This window comes from Nicotiana tabacum, chromosome 6 (assembly GCF_000715075.1).
Source record: "Nicotiana tabacum cultivar K326 chromosome 6, ASM71507v2, whole genome shotgun sequence".
Lineage (NCBI taxonomy): Eukaryota > Viridiplantae > Streptophyta > Magnoliopsida > Solanales > Solanaceae > Nicotiana > Nicotiana tabacum.
Window position 1 is genome coordinate 179,433,385 of NC_134085.1, and position 16,038 is coordinate 179,449,422.

The 16,038-nt window shown below is 39.3% G+C and overlaps 1 long non-coding RNA gene across 1 annotated transcript in view; it reads left to right on the forward strand.

The window, feature by feature from the left end:
• Positions 1-277: 277 nt before the first annotated feature.
• LOC142182105 (uncharacterized) overlaps positions 278-16,038 on the forward strand; it is a 28,242-nt gene continuing 12,481 nt past the window's right edge. Inside the window, exon 1 of the long non-coding RNA XR_012710993.1 lies at positions 278-936. This is a non-coding gene — a long non-coding RNA (uncharacterized LOC142182105). The remainder of the gene's footprint in view (positions 937-16,038) is intronic.

The window sequence follows — 16,038 nt, forward strand, 5'->3', positions numbered from 1 at the left end:
GAAAAGAAGGTGGAAAAAGAATTAGATCCCCTAACGTGGCCCTCATATATTTTATCCTTAATTTCTTATTCTATAGTGGGCCCTACCTCCTAAATTGATTTTTCTCCATATCCTCTCAAAATCACGTGTAGTCATTTCATCTATAACAGAATTGATTTCTTTTGGTCACAATTTTAATTTTTGGCATTTTTTTTAAAGGAGGACCACACACTAGCTTTCTCACCAAGATATAACAATATATAAAAGTACACATATAACAACAATGAGAAAACGGACAGAACGAGAAGGGGCTAAGGAACAAAAAACAGAGAAAAGGGGAGAGGGACACGAAAAACAGAGGAGGACCATTTTTCCTTTCTTCTTCTTTGAATACATGACACACACTCATCTTCCTTACCTCATCTCTTCCTAAAAACCACTATAAAAACTATAAAGCTACTAAACCACCTGAAAACACACACAAAAATGACACACAAATAGAAAAGAAAACAGAAAGAGACGAGAGAAAATGGATCTGTTTGAACACACGAAAATGGAGCTCAGCAAAAGCTCACAAAAAATGGAGTTCCTGCGTCTCTTTTCATTACTCCATTAACATGGCTCCAAAGTAGTACACAAAGTAGCCATTAGAGCATCTGATTAGTTAAGCTTTATTCCACTCCTAAAAACCAGTCTATTCGAATCCATAAAAATCATTCTTTGCTAGCTCACTCTCGCCGGCATTTCGCCAGAGTTTTCCCATCTCCGACAAGTTTTTTTCCCTATGTGAACAGTCCCCAAAACAGTCCGAAAAATCACTGCAAAGGCTATCATTTTTCACGCAAACTGAGCAGCTCCTCCGAACTCCATCAACCACTACAAAATGAGCCAAGTTTGAGTCGAAGTTCGAAGTCGCCGGAAAGTTCCCGTTCGTGGTCAGTTTTCGTTGTCCTTAAGGTTCGCCCCTTTCACCTCCTACTTCAATGAAATTTCTGCCTTGTTTAGTAAATATCCTATTGTTCTTGGGTTTACTTGTTTTAATTTAATTTAGCATATTTTTTTAAAAATTTGAAAAACTCACTCAAGGCCCACTTTCTTGTTCATTACTGTTGGTTTCATATTTTTGTTTGCCATTGTTAATAGCTTTGAGTGCTTTATGTTTTTATTTCATTAGCTTTGTATACAAAATTGTTTCATGTTGGCTATTGTATTTGGATAACGTTAGAAATTGCAAGAACATTGAAAGGTATGACTAAGAATTTTTGTCCATGTGTTTTAAGATTTAAAAAGCTAAAAGATGAATTGGGAAATGAACTGTTAAGGCAAATAAAGTGGCGGATTACTTGGGTGAAATCGAGAAGTGGATTACGAATTTTCGGGATTTGTTTAGTTGCATAAGAATTAAATTTGGACTCGAATAAGTTAATTAAATTTTTGCGTAGCCCGACAATAATAAGAGACGTGAAAGCTAGCCCATCTTTTCATAATAGCTAAAATTATACATTTCTTTCACAATAATTTCATATCCATAGATCATGACCTCACACAAATCTCATAGTTTAGGAAGAATAATGAACACTGTTAAAGTGCTTTAGGCTCGCTTTTAATTGATCAATTGCGATTATGTATCCGTTCGCGTAAAATATATTGTGATTCCAAATTAAAACCGGAGTACGTGTTCGCGCGACTTTGGATAGCCAATCTTAATAATAACAAAGCGTTATTAATCGTGGACACATTCGCGTGACATGATTTTTGACGCGCCAAATAAATGGGTACACGTGCGCATGGCCCGTTTTAACATAATTCATTAATTAAAAGAGGCAAATGCACATAGGTTCTAAAATGAGTAATTAGACAATTTGATTAAAGTCAAGTATGATCAAAGCAACCATGCTAAAATCACGGAACTCGGGAATGTCTAACACCTTCTCCCGAGTTAACAGAATTCCTTACTCGGATTTCTGTGTTCGCAGACCATAAATAAGAGTCAACTTCCTCGATTAGGGATAAACTGGTGACTTGGGACACCATAAATTATCCCAAGTGGCTACTCTGAATTTGATGTAAATAATCCTATTTCGATTGTCACTTAAATTGGAAAAAAACTCCCTTATATACTCTCTCGGTGTGTAAAAAGGAGGTGTGACAGCTCTGGCGACTCTGCTGGGGAACGAACCCAGAATCTCTGGTTCAGGGTTCAAGAATTCGAGCTTGTTAAAATGATTTTTACTTGGCTTCATTTATTGTTAATATTATTGTATTCTGTGAACCTTTTGTGCTAAATGATATATGTTTACCGCTTTAATATTGTTTGAATTGTATATAATTGTCTTCTTACGCCACTCTTCTGCGTCTTATGAAAATGGTGCACACGTTCGCGTGACCCATTTTTCTTTAGAAATTATACCAAATAGAACGAGGATGGGCCAGCAACAAGACCGTCTAGGATAGGTTGACCCAAAATAACAGACTTTCTTGATGCATCATATGTTCTATGTGAACATTTATTTGTTTTGGCTTACATGTTGACCGGCTAGAAGATATAAAGCAAAATAAAAACCAAGAGTAATGTAGGGAAAGAAACAAAACCAGGTTCTAAAAAATCCTCGGCATTTGGAAATGTCTCAAAATGCTGCCAAAATTTTTTTTCAAAAAAAAAAGATGAAAGGAAAGAGAGTCATTTCAAAAGAGTCAGTATTGTGTCCTTTTCAAGTTTGCCAAAACTGGATGAACTACGCGGGTCTGATTCTCACCGGATGTGAGATATGTAGGCAAACCTCATCGGTTCCGGCCCCAATTTTAAAAAAATCCAAAAATATTTTTCTTTACTTCCTTTATTAGAAAAGTCTTTCTTTGAGATCCCAATTTTTAAAAATCCAAAAATATTATCCATTACTTGCTTTTTTAGAAGGTCTTTCTTTTAGACCCCAATTTTTTAAAAAAAAAATACAAAAATATTTTATTTTAATTTCTTCTGAAAATCCAAAAAAAGATTTTCACTCTTATTTAGAAGTTTTTCTTTCAAAAATTGAAAAGAAAATTCAAGATTCAAAAATATTTTTTTAGAAGTCTTTCTTTCATAATTTTAATATAAAAGTCCAAAAATTTAAAAATATTTTCTTTCTTCTTTTGAAATTCCCAAAAAACAAAAATATTTTCTTTCTTCTTTATAAGTCTTTCTTCTAGAAATTCAAAAAGAAGATTCAAAATCCAAAAAAAAAAATAGTTTATTTACTTTATTCCTAATCTTCCTGAACTACGTAAAGATCTAATTCATGCATTGTTGATACCCAATTTTTTTTTTATATTTTTAATATGCAAAATACTATCAAAATAGCATGTATGTGCATATATAAGTATGTCCCGAGGTTTTATTATTTTTCTCTTAATTTGTAAATATTTTTAAATTAATTTATTACCCTATTTTATCAAGAAAAACCCAGCAATTATCCCCAGAATTATTATTTTGAGTGATTCATTTATTGTATTATCATATTTATATTAAATTATAGCTAGAATAATGTTTTCATATTTTTTATAAATTTATTTAGTATTTTTAAAGCTAAATTGCATATAATTGCAATATTGACCTCTTTTAAGATTTAATTGTATTTATAGTTATAAAATTGACTCCAATATTTTTTAATTTAATAATTATGTATTATTAATCATTTAGTACCTTTAATTTATTTCCTAAAACTATTTTACTATTTTTATAAAATAAATGAAGGAAAATGGCTATTTAAATGATAGCCCATTTGCATTTCAATTTTAGCCGTATTTGAACCTCTAATTAGACCCAATTCCAGAACCCAAATACCCAGCCCAAATCCTAATCTACCCGACCCATGGCCCTTTCAAATAACCCGCACGGATTCCCCATCAATCCAGGTCGTTGATCAAATTGATCAACGGCCACCGTTAACTCTTTCCTTTTTAATTCCCAATTACCCCTAACCCTAATCATTTCCCGTCTGTAACCGCCCTTGAATTCCCCCTTCTCCTAGTTCTCTCTCAAGCTCCTCTCAAACCCTAGCCGCCTCCCTCTGTTTCCACCCTAAAATCGCTTGAATCTATGGCTTCCAAAGCCATTAAAGGCCTGTACCGGCCTCCTATGACTCCTACACGCCGGATTACTATGGTTTCAAGGTCAGACCTTGAAGAAGCTTGGCCCAGACTTTGTTTCATTCGAATTCTATGGCTGTCTCCGACTTTGCTCCGGCCAGCCATGGCTATTCAAGCCTGATCTTGACTTCTCCTGCTTAGATCAATGACTTTCCAAGTCTTTCTCACCATCTGGGTTCTTCCAAAACCCTAACCTTCGAGGTTCCTCTGATTCTTTTTGATCCGTTGTAAATCTGTGTTTTCTCTAAGCTTTTAAACGTTTTCTCAAAGTTTCTTTCAAACCTTTACCTTCAAAACCTTTACCTTTTCCGATTTAGGGTTTTGTTAAGTCATTTCAAAGCTTTTCTGATTTTTAACGTGTTCTACTGTGTTTCTTATGTTGATCTTCTATTGTGTTTCTTATGTTGATTCTTCTATTATGTTGCTTATGTTGTTCTTCTACTGTGTTTCTTATGTTGATTCTTCTACTGTGTTTCTTATGTTGATTCTTCTACTGTGTTTCTTTATGTTAAAAGTCTTGGTTCTTTCTTAAGGTTTCTGATTTTATTTTCTTTGTTGATATTTTTTTGCCTGATTCTCTTGTCTTTCATCTCTATACTCGATTGATGGTGAAAACCCTAAAATTTGGGGATTCGTTCGAGTTTTGAGGCTATTTGCTATGTGATTTGCTTGTTCCTCATCTCTGAACTTGTTTGGTTTCAAAACCCTAATCTCTTTGGACCTATTCGAGTTTCTGAAGTCGTTTCATTTACTGCTCAACTGAGTTTCGAAATCTTTGTTTCAACTTCTGTTGCTTCATGTGATTTTGATCTCCTGCTATCATTGAAACTCAACTGTATTTTCAGAAAGGTCTTTCTACTGGACCCTTTTGCATGTTTCTGATACTCTCCCTTTTCTCTATTAACCTATGTGACTATCATGTAATTATTCTCTTTGTCATGAGTTCAGCCTCGCATGCCTAATGTTATGCACTCTTTTATATGCTAAATTTTCCTCTCAAAATAACCCTTAATTGTGGACTAATTTCAAACCTCTTTGTGTAATTCTGATTGCACTCTTGTAATTGATTTTTTCCTTATTGTATTGATTTCCCTGTTTCTTGGACCTATTTGAATACTTTCCTTTGAACTTTCGACCCCTAACTTTTTTGCTCAATTTGAATAATCCTCTTACCTTGATTACATTGGTATTGGATTCTTACAGACCTTTCCTTGATTAGAGTCTGATGAACCTAGCCTCTATTACCTATTGTGTACTTGTACTATGCTGGAAATACTTCCTTATTGGTCATATTCAGCCCTGTGTGATTTCTTTCCTTATTTAGCACTTGCATGTTATCGTTTGATTTTAACTCCTCAATTAAAGGAAGTCTTATATTGATTGATTTTAATTGGTACACAGTTCCATAATTATTTTCTTGACTTGTTTTATGCCTATTTTCAAACTATAAATACATGGCTTTCTCATTAACATAGATACACATAGACACTCTTAGTATTCTGAACTCACACTTACCTTCAAAAGGCATTCTCTCTTGTTACTTGTATTGTGGCCTACTTTCAAGTCCTGCTACTTGCTTTTATTGTACTTTGCCTCCTTTAAACTGGTATGTTCTGATTAAGATTTTCAGCAATCACAACAATGTGTTTACTTAATACTTTTACCTTCTTGTCTACTACTGCTTATGTATGGTTCAATACTTAATTTAGCATGCTATAATTTCGTTCTTCCTGTCCTGTTATGAACCTCAAACCCCTACCCCAATGTGTTTGATACTATGGTTTCTTGAGACATGACAGTACTGAATATTACTATCCATGACTCAAGCTTGATCCCCCTTGGATCCTAACCCATATGATTCTTTGCTGTTATATGTTCTGGTAGGATTATAGGCATGCCAGCATCTCCATTGTTGTGCATGCCCAAAGCTTACCCTTGCCAAGCATGGGCTCTCTGCAATCAGTTCCCAATCCCTGACCCCCTTTTGTGCAAAGTTATCAATTTTATAGTTATGTCCCAGTACCCTTTTTCCCTTTTCTTTACTTCCCTAGTTCTTAAAGTTCTGTTTCTGCACTTGCACTCTCTCTTAGACTTTAAGTTCTGCCCCCCTCTTGTGAGCCTTGCCTTGGGACCTCTTGAGATCCCTCTGAACTTGGACACTTGAGGGTTGGTCCTCCACACTGCACGTATCCCCATTCTGATAATACAATTTGGGTGTGAGCACTGCTCGGAGTCCCATTGAGGCTCTTAGGGAACTCTGACACACTCAAGTTGAGAAAGGCTTTAGATCAATGGTCTTTGAGTTGGCTTATCTCATAACTCAGTGAGGAAGTCAGAATCAGGCTACCTCTAGTTGTACTCTTATTTGTATTTTCTTATGTAATTTACTATTCCGGTTTTTAATAAGTTGTAATAAACACTTGGGGCTGGATAGTGAAAAGGGGTGGGTAACTACGCATGCAAAAAGTAGAAATCATGCCTATAGGTTGTTCTAATTTTGCATATTCGATCACATATAGAAACCATGCATGTAGGATCGTTTTGAAATCTGCATATTCAACTGCATTAGATACCATGTCTATAGGTTTTAAACAGCTTCTGCATTTAGACATTATGTCTATAGGTTTTAAACCGCTTCTGAATTTAGATACCATTTCTATAGGTTGCAAACAGTTCTGCACTTAACAAGTATGCATATAGGACTTTAAATAATTCATTCCAAGTTTTACTAGCTCATCACCTTCAGAGTTCAAGAGATATCATCCCTATAGGACCCCGTCGAAACACTTAGGCAAGCCCTAGAGTAATAAATATAAACTGAATCTGCTTTTGTGAATAATTACAACCAGCAGGCAGGCCTGATTCGGACTTCTTATCTGAGTTATGTGATAAGCTGAAACTGTCTCAACAATTTCCTCTCACCCGTCTTCAATACCTTTTAAATCAGACCTAAATAGTATGTGTAAGTCATGCTAATTACATGCTTCTTTGTTTAAGGAGATATATCTGAGCCTCTGCTTGTTATATGCTTTCCCCAATTTGCAATACGTGTTTTGTATGTCGCCTTCGAGTTTTTTCCTTTGAAACTACAAATAAGCCTAATATCCCTCCCTTTTAGGATTAGTAGTCTTAAATGCCTCCGGGACTGATAGGATTGGGATGGGTAATAGCATGCAATAAGTAAACGAGACCAATATGCACTTTAAATACCTTAACGGGGTGGGAAGGGTAGATATGGATATAATGACCACGCGATAATGTCACGTGTAGCCCCTTATTGAGGAGTGATTACCGGGCATTGTGTGGGGTGATCCATATTATTAATAAACCTAGGACCCCTTTCCCTTATTTCTTTATTCCTTTTATCATTTTAACTCATTCGTTAAAAATTAGCTTTCTTTGCTCTTCCAAACTTTGTTTATTTGCAAACCATTATATGAAACCCCCTCTTATTTGAGCCTTATTTGTCTATATGTTAATTGCACCCTAAAATCACAATAATTGTCTGGTCGGGAACTACACTAGTGGATTCTGAGGGGTGCCTAACACCTTCCCCTTGGAATAACTTCAAGCCCTTACCCTAATCCCTGGTTATTCAAAATCAAATCTTTTGGTGTCCTAATGCACCCTAATCATTAGGTGGCGACACTTCAAACGCAAACTCAATTCCTAAAAGGAATGAATTGTCCCTCTAAATGTCATAAACCCGATTTCGCTCTAGAAAAAGGGGGCGCGACAGCATGGCGACTCTGCTGGGGATTTTTAGGCTTTTACCATTTCAGACTATTATTGTGAATATATGCTTATTTATGTGCAATTATCTGTTTATTTCTTTCAAACATTCAATTTTCTTTTCGATTGCAAAACTGACTTGTTTTTTTGTTTCTTTCCTTTATTACTTTCCTTTACTGCTTTCCTTTACTACCGCTTTAAAATTATGAAAAACTGTTGTATTTACTGCTTTCCTAACATGCAAATGCGTGACAACCTGCTTTAATTGTTGCATATGCTCAACATCATATTCCACTCGTGCCAAACAAAATGCCATAGCAACGCTTATAATGAGTGGTTGCGCTCTTCCAATATTATCACCCCCTAAATTCGAAAAAGGCGTATTTGCAGTAAAACCAGTCGATCAACGGTGTAGTAGACGGTTCCGTGCCTTTCCCCTTTGAGTTGTCCCCTCGAGGGTACCAGTCTAAAACCCCATAGAAACCTTACTTTGTTTAACTGTGCATGCATCATGGTCAAACCTAGCCAAGTCAGTTATGTTGTCTGCATAATGACTCTTTAAGATAGCCTTGTCCAAAGTCCACTAGGTTTCCCTAAAACCCAAAGAGACATCATCACGTTCTGAAGGAATCTAATATCCCCTTCGACTATTTGTATGAGAGGTATGGTCACAGCAAGTCCCACCATACCTATCCTGACGAATTTTCCATCACATTATTAAGGCATAAAGGGTCTTTGTATTTATGTTTTGTTTACTGGGGCTGATAGTGTTTCCAATAAAGAAAGCAAGGATCTATACCAGGCTGACTACGGTAACTAAAACTCTGATGAAGGGCATTGGTGGGTAACCTTTCAGCATTGTGCCCATGATTATTGCGGAGATATACTAAGCCTTGGAGAAATGTCAATGAGGAGCCAAACACTTCGAGGGCTGCAATTTGCTACTTTAGCTCTGGCTTATGGAGCATCTCCAAAGGGGTGAATACCGACAGGAAATTCAGCAAAGAGATTGGGACGATCATATCGCTTTCCATCATACGAAGCGAATGAACTATATGCCCAACATGTTCATCCATCCAGAAGATGCCAGAGGATGGGTAGAGTTATTTGATAACCTTACCGAGGACCGGGTACAATAGATGTTCGAATGGTTCCCTACTGAGGAGTTCATCGCCCGATCCAGGGATGTACCGTTTCTGATATTAATCGGTCTGAGAGGAACCTACCCTTATGCCCCTCTCCGAGTTATGACACAGGCTGGTAGGAAGCAGGTTATACCAAGGGTCGACAAGATGAGTCACTTCCGGGCTAACTTCCAAGCTAATGACAGCCCTTATAAGTGTCACGCTCAGCATATGTGGCATTGAAAGATCATCATGGGAAGAGATACTATCGAGCCAGACAGATACCACACTGGTTGTGCTCCCTACTATTTAGGCTGGTTAGAATCTAATCACGATGGTCTGGGTCAGCTAGGACTTGCTAGGGGCCACAAGATCATAGATGACAGAGGCACAGGTCAAATACAATCAACTGCGCAAGAGGATCTGGGAATGTGAAAGCGAGCACCGTGAGATACAAGAAGTCAACCAAAAACTGATCAAAGAGTGGAAAGACATGGCTATCAGTGCCAACAAGCAATTAGGGTACTTGGAGCGGGGCATAGTAGAGATGGAAAGGAAATTTCTCAAAAGAATCGAGGATTGCCAGAATGCTGAGGGAAATGAGGGCGGACATCTAGCCAGAGCCTACCTATTGTTGGGACTTCACGAGTTGGGAAAGCTGTTTGATGGAGCCAAAGATGCCGAGTCTGGGGAAGGTCCTTCTGGGATCAAGTAGATAGGAATTTACTTTTTCGTTTTATGAATGTAATAAGGCCAATGGCCACTAGTGATATTTTATTTCCTGTTATTTAGTGTCGATTTGGGATTCGTCTACTTTTTATCAATAAAATGAGGTATTTAGCATTCTAAGTTCTCCAAATCAATTTGTCGCTAGGTCTACCCCGGGCACAAAGAGGTCCCCAAAATAGGACACGATTTACATCCTTGCACTATGTGTTTAACTATCGCAACATTTTCTTATAATCCTCACTAACTTGTTACCTTTTTGTTTTCATTTTTTGTTTATTTATTCCCCTCCCCAAAGGTTAGTTCGTGCACTCTGGCAATATCATCTTATTTCACGAGATCTAGGGGCCCTCCACCCACTCCTCCTCTTAGTCCTGTCAAAAACAAGAACAAAGGAAATATGGAAGATGTGAATAACTCCAGAAAAGAAAACTCAACTGAACGGGTAGAGGTCGCTCATGGTCATGGTACTCTAGTTCCTAAGGAAAGTGCATCCCAGCTCGAACAAAAGCTGCTAAAATTCCAAAAAGAACTTGATCAAGTTCGGAATCTCGCAAATATGTCATTTTCTCTCACCACTCCCGATGTCAATTTTCCAAATGCTCAGAACCCCACACCTCCACAAAATATCCCAAACCCACAAAACCATCCCACTCCTCACCGCCACTGCAACACCTACCATACTTCCAACAATACTCCGCTTCTCGTCCTAGAACCCTTGAACTCCACAAATGACCACTTTCACACCCATCAAAATACCCCCATCTATGTGGAGACCATGTCGCACTCCACCCAACCCATCTCAAGCATACCTGAGTCTGATGATAAAGACTCGCTCATCAGGAACCTGGCTGAAGAACTTAATAAACTGACTAGCCAAATTCAAGGTGTCAAAGGAAGCAAGGGAATTGAGGGTCTAAAATATGAAGATCTCTTCATACAACTAGATGTTGAGCTGCCGGAGGGGTACAAACCTCCGAAGTTCGAGATGTTTGATGGTATAGGTGATCCAAAGGTCCATTTGAGAACATGATGTGACAAGCTAGTCGGAGTAGGGAAAGACGAAAGGATCCGCATGAAGCTTTTCATGAGGACTCTGAAAGGAGATGCTCTGTCTTGGTACATTAGCCAAGACCCAAAGAAATGGTCAAACTAGGTGAGTATGCCATCCGATTTCATGGACAGGTTCAGGTTCAACACAGAAAATGCGCCAGATGTGTTCTACATTCAGAACCTAAAGAAGAAGCCCACAAAAACATTCCGCGAGTATGCTACTCGTTGGAGATCCGAAGCTGCTAAAGGCAGACCTGTCTTAGAGGAAGAACAAATGAACAAATTCTTCGTTCGGGTTCAGGACCCGCAGTACTATGAGCGGCTAATGTTGATTGAAAGCCATAAATTTTCTGACATCATCAAGCTAGGTGAGAGGATCGAAGAGGGCATCAAAAGCGGTATGGTCACAAACTTTAAGGCCTTGCAAGCTACAAACAAGGCCTTACAGTCAGGTGGTGCATCCAAGAAAAGGGACGTAGGGGCCGTAATGGTTGCACAGAGAACCAAATCTCCCATTAAACACCAAACCTATCCGATGCCTCCACTCACATATCAGCCTACACCAAATTACCAAGCACCTTTACCCTCTTACCAAACTCCACCACCTATTTACCAATCACCTCCAGCTCTTACACATCAGCCTACTTCACCCAGATACTCCCAACCCGTACCTGTTTACCAAGCCTACAATGCTCAATCATCCCACTATCAATTAACCCCTACACGCCAAAACTTCTTTTGACCGTAGACCTCCTAAATAGTATACAGCCATTACTGAACCCATTAACCAGTTATATGAGAGACTCAAAGTCGCTGGTTATGTCACCCTTATCCCTGTCATAATCCTTGAGAAACCTTCTCAATGGGTTAATCCAAACAAATCCCGTGTATACCATTCTGGCATGAAGGGACACACCATCGACGAATGTCACTCTCTAAAAGACAAGATCCAGGCTCTGATTGACAACAAAATTATTGTGGCAAAGGAACCTGCTCTAAAGTTCTGCAATAACCCTCTGCTAGACCATAAGGGTGGAGGCTTTCACATGATCAAAATAGAGGATGATTGGGATCTCGAGGGGTCAATTGGGTTGATCACAGAAGGTGATGATCCAGAGAAACCAATAGTTACTCTTAATCCAATCATAGTCCAGATTCAGTCGTCTGGGACGCTGAGGTAAACATGTCTGTGTCACTTGAGTTCGAAGCAACTATAAAGACACCAACACCAATTGAGTTCGAATTTGTGACTCTAGCAAATGCACCTCCACCATTTGAAGTTGCAGTTTTACCTCCCAAAGCACATGCTCCGTTCGGAGTGAAGATGTTCATGCCTATCTTAGTGGCGATGTCCACCATAACACCATTCCATACCAAGGCTATACCATGGGACTATGCAGCCGAGGCAAGAAGAAAAGGTAAGGGTAGGACCGAGGAAACTAATGTCGCACAGGGTATGGCAATAACTAGTAGAGTTTATACCCCTGAACATCTTGCCAAGTCAAGAAAGCAGGCCTCCAATCGGCCACCCATTATTGAAATGGATCCAGATGATCTTTGGAGAAAGATACAGGCCAAATAATACTCGATCATCGACCAGTTGAACAAAACACCGACGCAAATCTCCATACTTGCTTTGCTACAAAACTCAAAGGCACACAAGAATGCTCTGTTGAAGGTTCTGAGTGAAGCCTACGTACCCAGCAACATTACTGGTAGAGAAATGGCTAACATGGTCGGATAGGTATTGGAGAGTCACAAAATTACCTTTCATGAGGATGAGCTACCGCCTGAAGGGTTGGGGCACAACAAAGCATTGTACATCACTGTGCAATATGAGGGTTACTTTATCACCAGGATCCTGATTGATGGGGGTTCCAACCTCAACATTTGTCCGCTGGTAATGCTCAAGAAGTTGGGTAAGGGACTGCACGAGATAAAGGATGGAGCTATCAATGTGAAAGCCTTTGACGGTTCCCAGCGGTCCACTATTGGGGAAATTAGTCTGTGTTTGCAAATGGGGCCAACTTCGTTCGATGTCAATTTCCAAGTGATAGACGTGCCAACATCTCATAATCTACTATTGGGATGGCCATGGATCCATGCCGCTGGGGCTATAGCATCAACACTGCATCAGTCAGAAAGTTTGAATGGAACCACCAGGAAGTGATCATTCACAGCAACGGTAACAACCCCATATACAGTCGTCAAAACATTCCTTCAATCGAAGGGAGAAAGAAGCTAGGTGGAGAGACTTACCATCACATTGAACGAGTGAATATTGTTGACAAAGACAAATGGTGGGACAACAAGATCGAGAATATATTGAATTGGTGTGGGTACGAACCTGGCAAGGGGCTTGGCAAGAACCTCCAAGGAATCACTAAGCCCATAAAACTCAAGAACCATGGCACCACTTTCGGTCTGGGATATGAGTACACTTGGGAAGAATTCAACAACTGGTCGCCACCATGGTGCGGTCCTTACTATCCACTGGAGCAGCCAATACCATATTTGGAGCAGACTTTCCAATCAGTCGATGTTATCTATGGGCTAGAAGAAGAGGAAGCACTGGCAGCTGTAAAAAGCTTGTTCTTAGAGGACAATGACATGGATTGTTGTGTTGTTATCGAGGAGGAAGGGGGAGGAAGGCCCTTCCATACAGGCCGTAAGTAGATGAGCACGCCTCAATAACTGGACCATCAGGACAACCATGGCCCGACGAGCCTCGGGGTAGCAAGGCTAAAACAAGCACTATTTTGATTTACTAAAAGATTTTTTTATTTTTCGCATGTCTTCAGTTCCTGCAATAAGATCTCCAAATTATTATGCAATTTATCAAAGCATTTTGACTTTTTCTTATAAATCGACACTTATTACTATTGTTTTCTCTCATTACTTTACTTGTACAACATTACTATTACTTATCTTGATGAACCAATGACTGTGACATGCAACGAGACAACACAACAAACAGACATAGATTCAGAGGAAGATGACATATCAGAAGAGATTGTTAAGGAAGTTGAGAATTTTGAGAATAGACCTAAGTCCAACCTGGACGAGACCGAGATTGTTAACTTGGGAGATGTAGAGAACATCAAAGAAACGAGAATCAGTGCCTACTTATCGCCACCAGAAAAGAAGGAATACACAAAATTTCTAAGGGAATCTGAAGACATATTCGCTTGGTCGTATGATGACATGACTGGTCTGAGTACATCTATTGTGTCTCACAAACTGCCAACTAATCCAATATATCCACCAGTAAAGCAAAAGCTCAGAAAGTTTAAGCCTGACATGAGTTTGAAAATCAAGGAGAAAGTCACTAAGCAAGTCAAAGCCAAGGTTCTCAGGGTAGTAGAATACCCAACATGATTAGCCAACATTATGCCAGTACCAAAGAAGGACGAAAAGGTCAGCGTCTATGTCAACTACCGGTATCTCAACCGGTCCAGTCCGAAAGACGACTTCCCCTTGCCAAATATATACATCCTGATCGATAATTGCGCCAAGCATGAATTGTAGTCATTTGTGGATTGTTTTTCTAGGTATCATCAGATCTGGATGGATGAAGAAGATGCTGAGAAAATGGCTTTCATTACGCCGTGGGGAATGTACTATTATAAGATGATGTCGTTCGACCTGAAGAATGCAGGGGCCACCTACATGAGGGCCATGACTACCATCTTCCACGATATGATACACAAGGAGATAGAGGTGTACGTAAATGATGTTATTATCAAGTCCAAAAAATCCATTGACCTCATGGAATATTTGAGGAAGTTCTTCAATAGATTACGGAGGTACAACCTAAAACTGAATCTCGCGAAGTGTGCATTTGGGGTCCCTGCCGGAAAACTAGTTGGGTTTATTGTGAGTCGCCGAGGAATAGAACTGGATCTATCAAAGGTCAAAGCTATTAAAGAATTGCCACTACCAAAGAACAAGAAGGACGTGATGAGTTTTTTGGGGAGACTTAACTACATCAGTCGGTTCATAGCACAATCTACAGTTATCTGTGAGCCGATCTTTAAGATGTTGAAGAAGGACGCCGCTACCAAATGGACTAATGATTGCCAAAAAGATTTCGACGGAATCAAGGAATACCTGTCAACACTACCAGTCTTAGTTCCGCCTGAGCCAAGTAGACCCTTATTACTCTACCTTGCAGTATTGAATGGAGCATTCGATTGTGTTCTGGTGCAGCATGATGAAACCGGGAGGAAGGAGCAGGCCATTTATTATCTCAGTAAGAAGTTCACCCCGTACGAGGCCCGGTATTCTCTGTTAGAATGCACCTACTGTGTTTTGACCTGGGTAGCTCAGAAGTTGAGGCACTACTTCTATGCCTATACTACATATCTCATATCAAGGATGGATCCTTTAAAGTACATCTTCCAGAAGCCCATGTCCACTAGCAAGCTAGCCAAGTGGCAATTCCTGTTGAGTGAGTTCAACATTGTTTACGTGACTTAGAAAGCAATCAAGGGCCAGGCATTGGTAGATCACCTTGCTGAAAATCCCGTTGATGGAGAATACGAACCCCTGAAAATGTATTTTCCTGACGAAGAGGTGTCATTCATAGGAGAAGACATTGTGGAATCCTATGATGGTTGGAGATTATTTTTTTATGGAGCAGCAAATTTTAAAGGAGTTGGCATAGGAGTAGTCCTGGTATCAGAAACCGGTCAGTATTATCCGGTGTCCACCAAACTCAGGTTCCCGCGCACCAATAATATGGCCGAGTACGAAGCTTGCATCTTAGGGCTCAAAATGGATATTGACATGAACATTCACGAGTTGCTAGTGATCGTAGATTCGGACCTACTTATACATCAGGTTCGAGAAGAATGGGCAACCAAGAACTCTAAGATACTCCCGTATCTGCATCATGTACAGGGATTGAGAAAGAGGTTCGCGAAGATGGAGTTCCAATATGTTCCTAGAGTCCAAAATAAGTTCGTCGATGCATTGGCTATCCTATCATCCATGATACAACATCCAGACAAAACCTTCATTGATCCCATTCTAGTAAAGATCCATGATCAGCCAGCTTATTGCGCCCATGTTGAAGAAGAAGCAGATGGAAAACCATGGTTTCATGATATCAAAGAATATTTGGCAAAAGGCAAATACCCAGAACTTGCAAATCCTACTCAGAAACGCACCTTTCAGAGGTTGTCCAACAATTGCTTTCACATCGGAGGGATCCTGTATAGGAGGACTCCTGATTTGGGGTTACTAAGGTGTGTCTACGCAAAGGAAGCATCCAGGATACTAGAGGAAATTCACG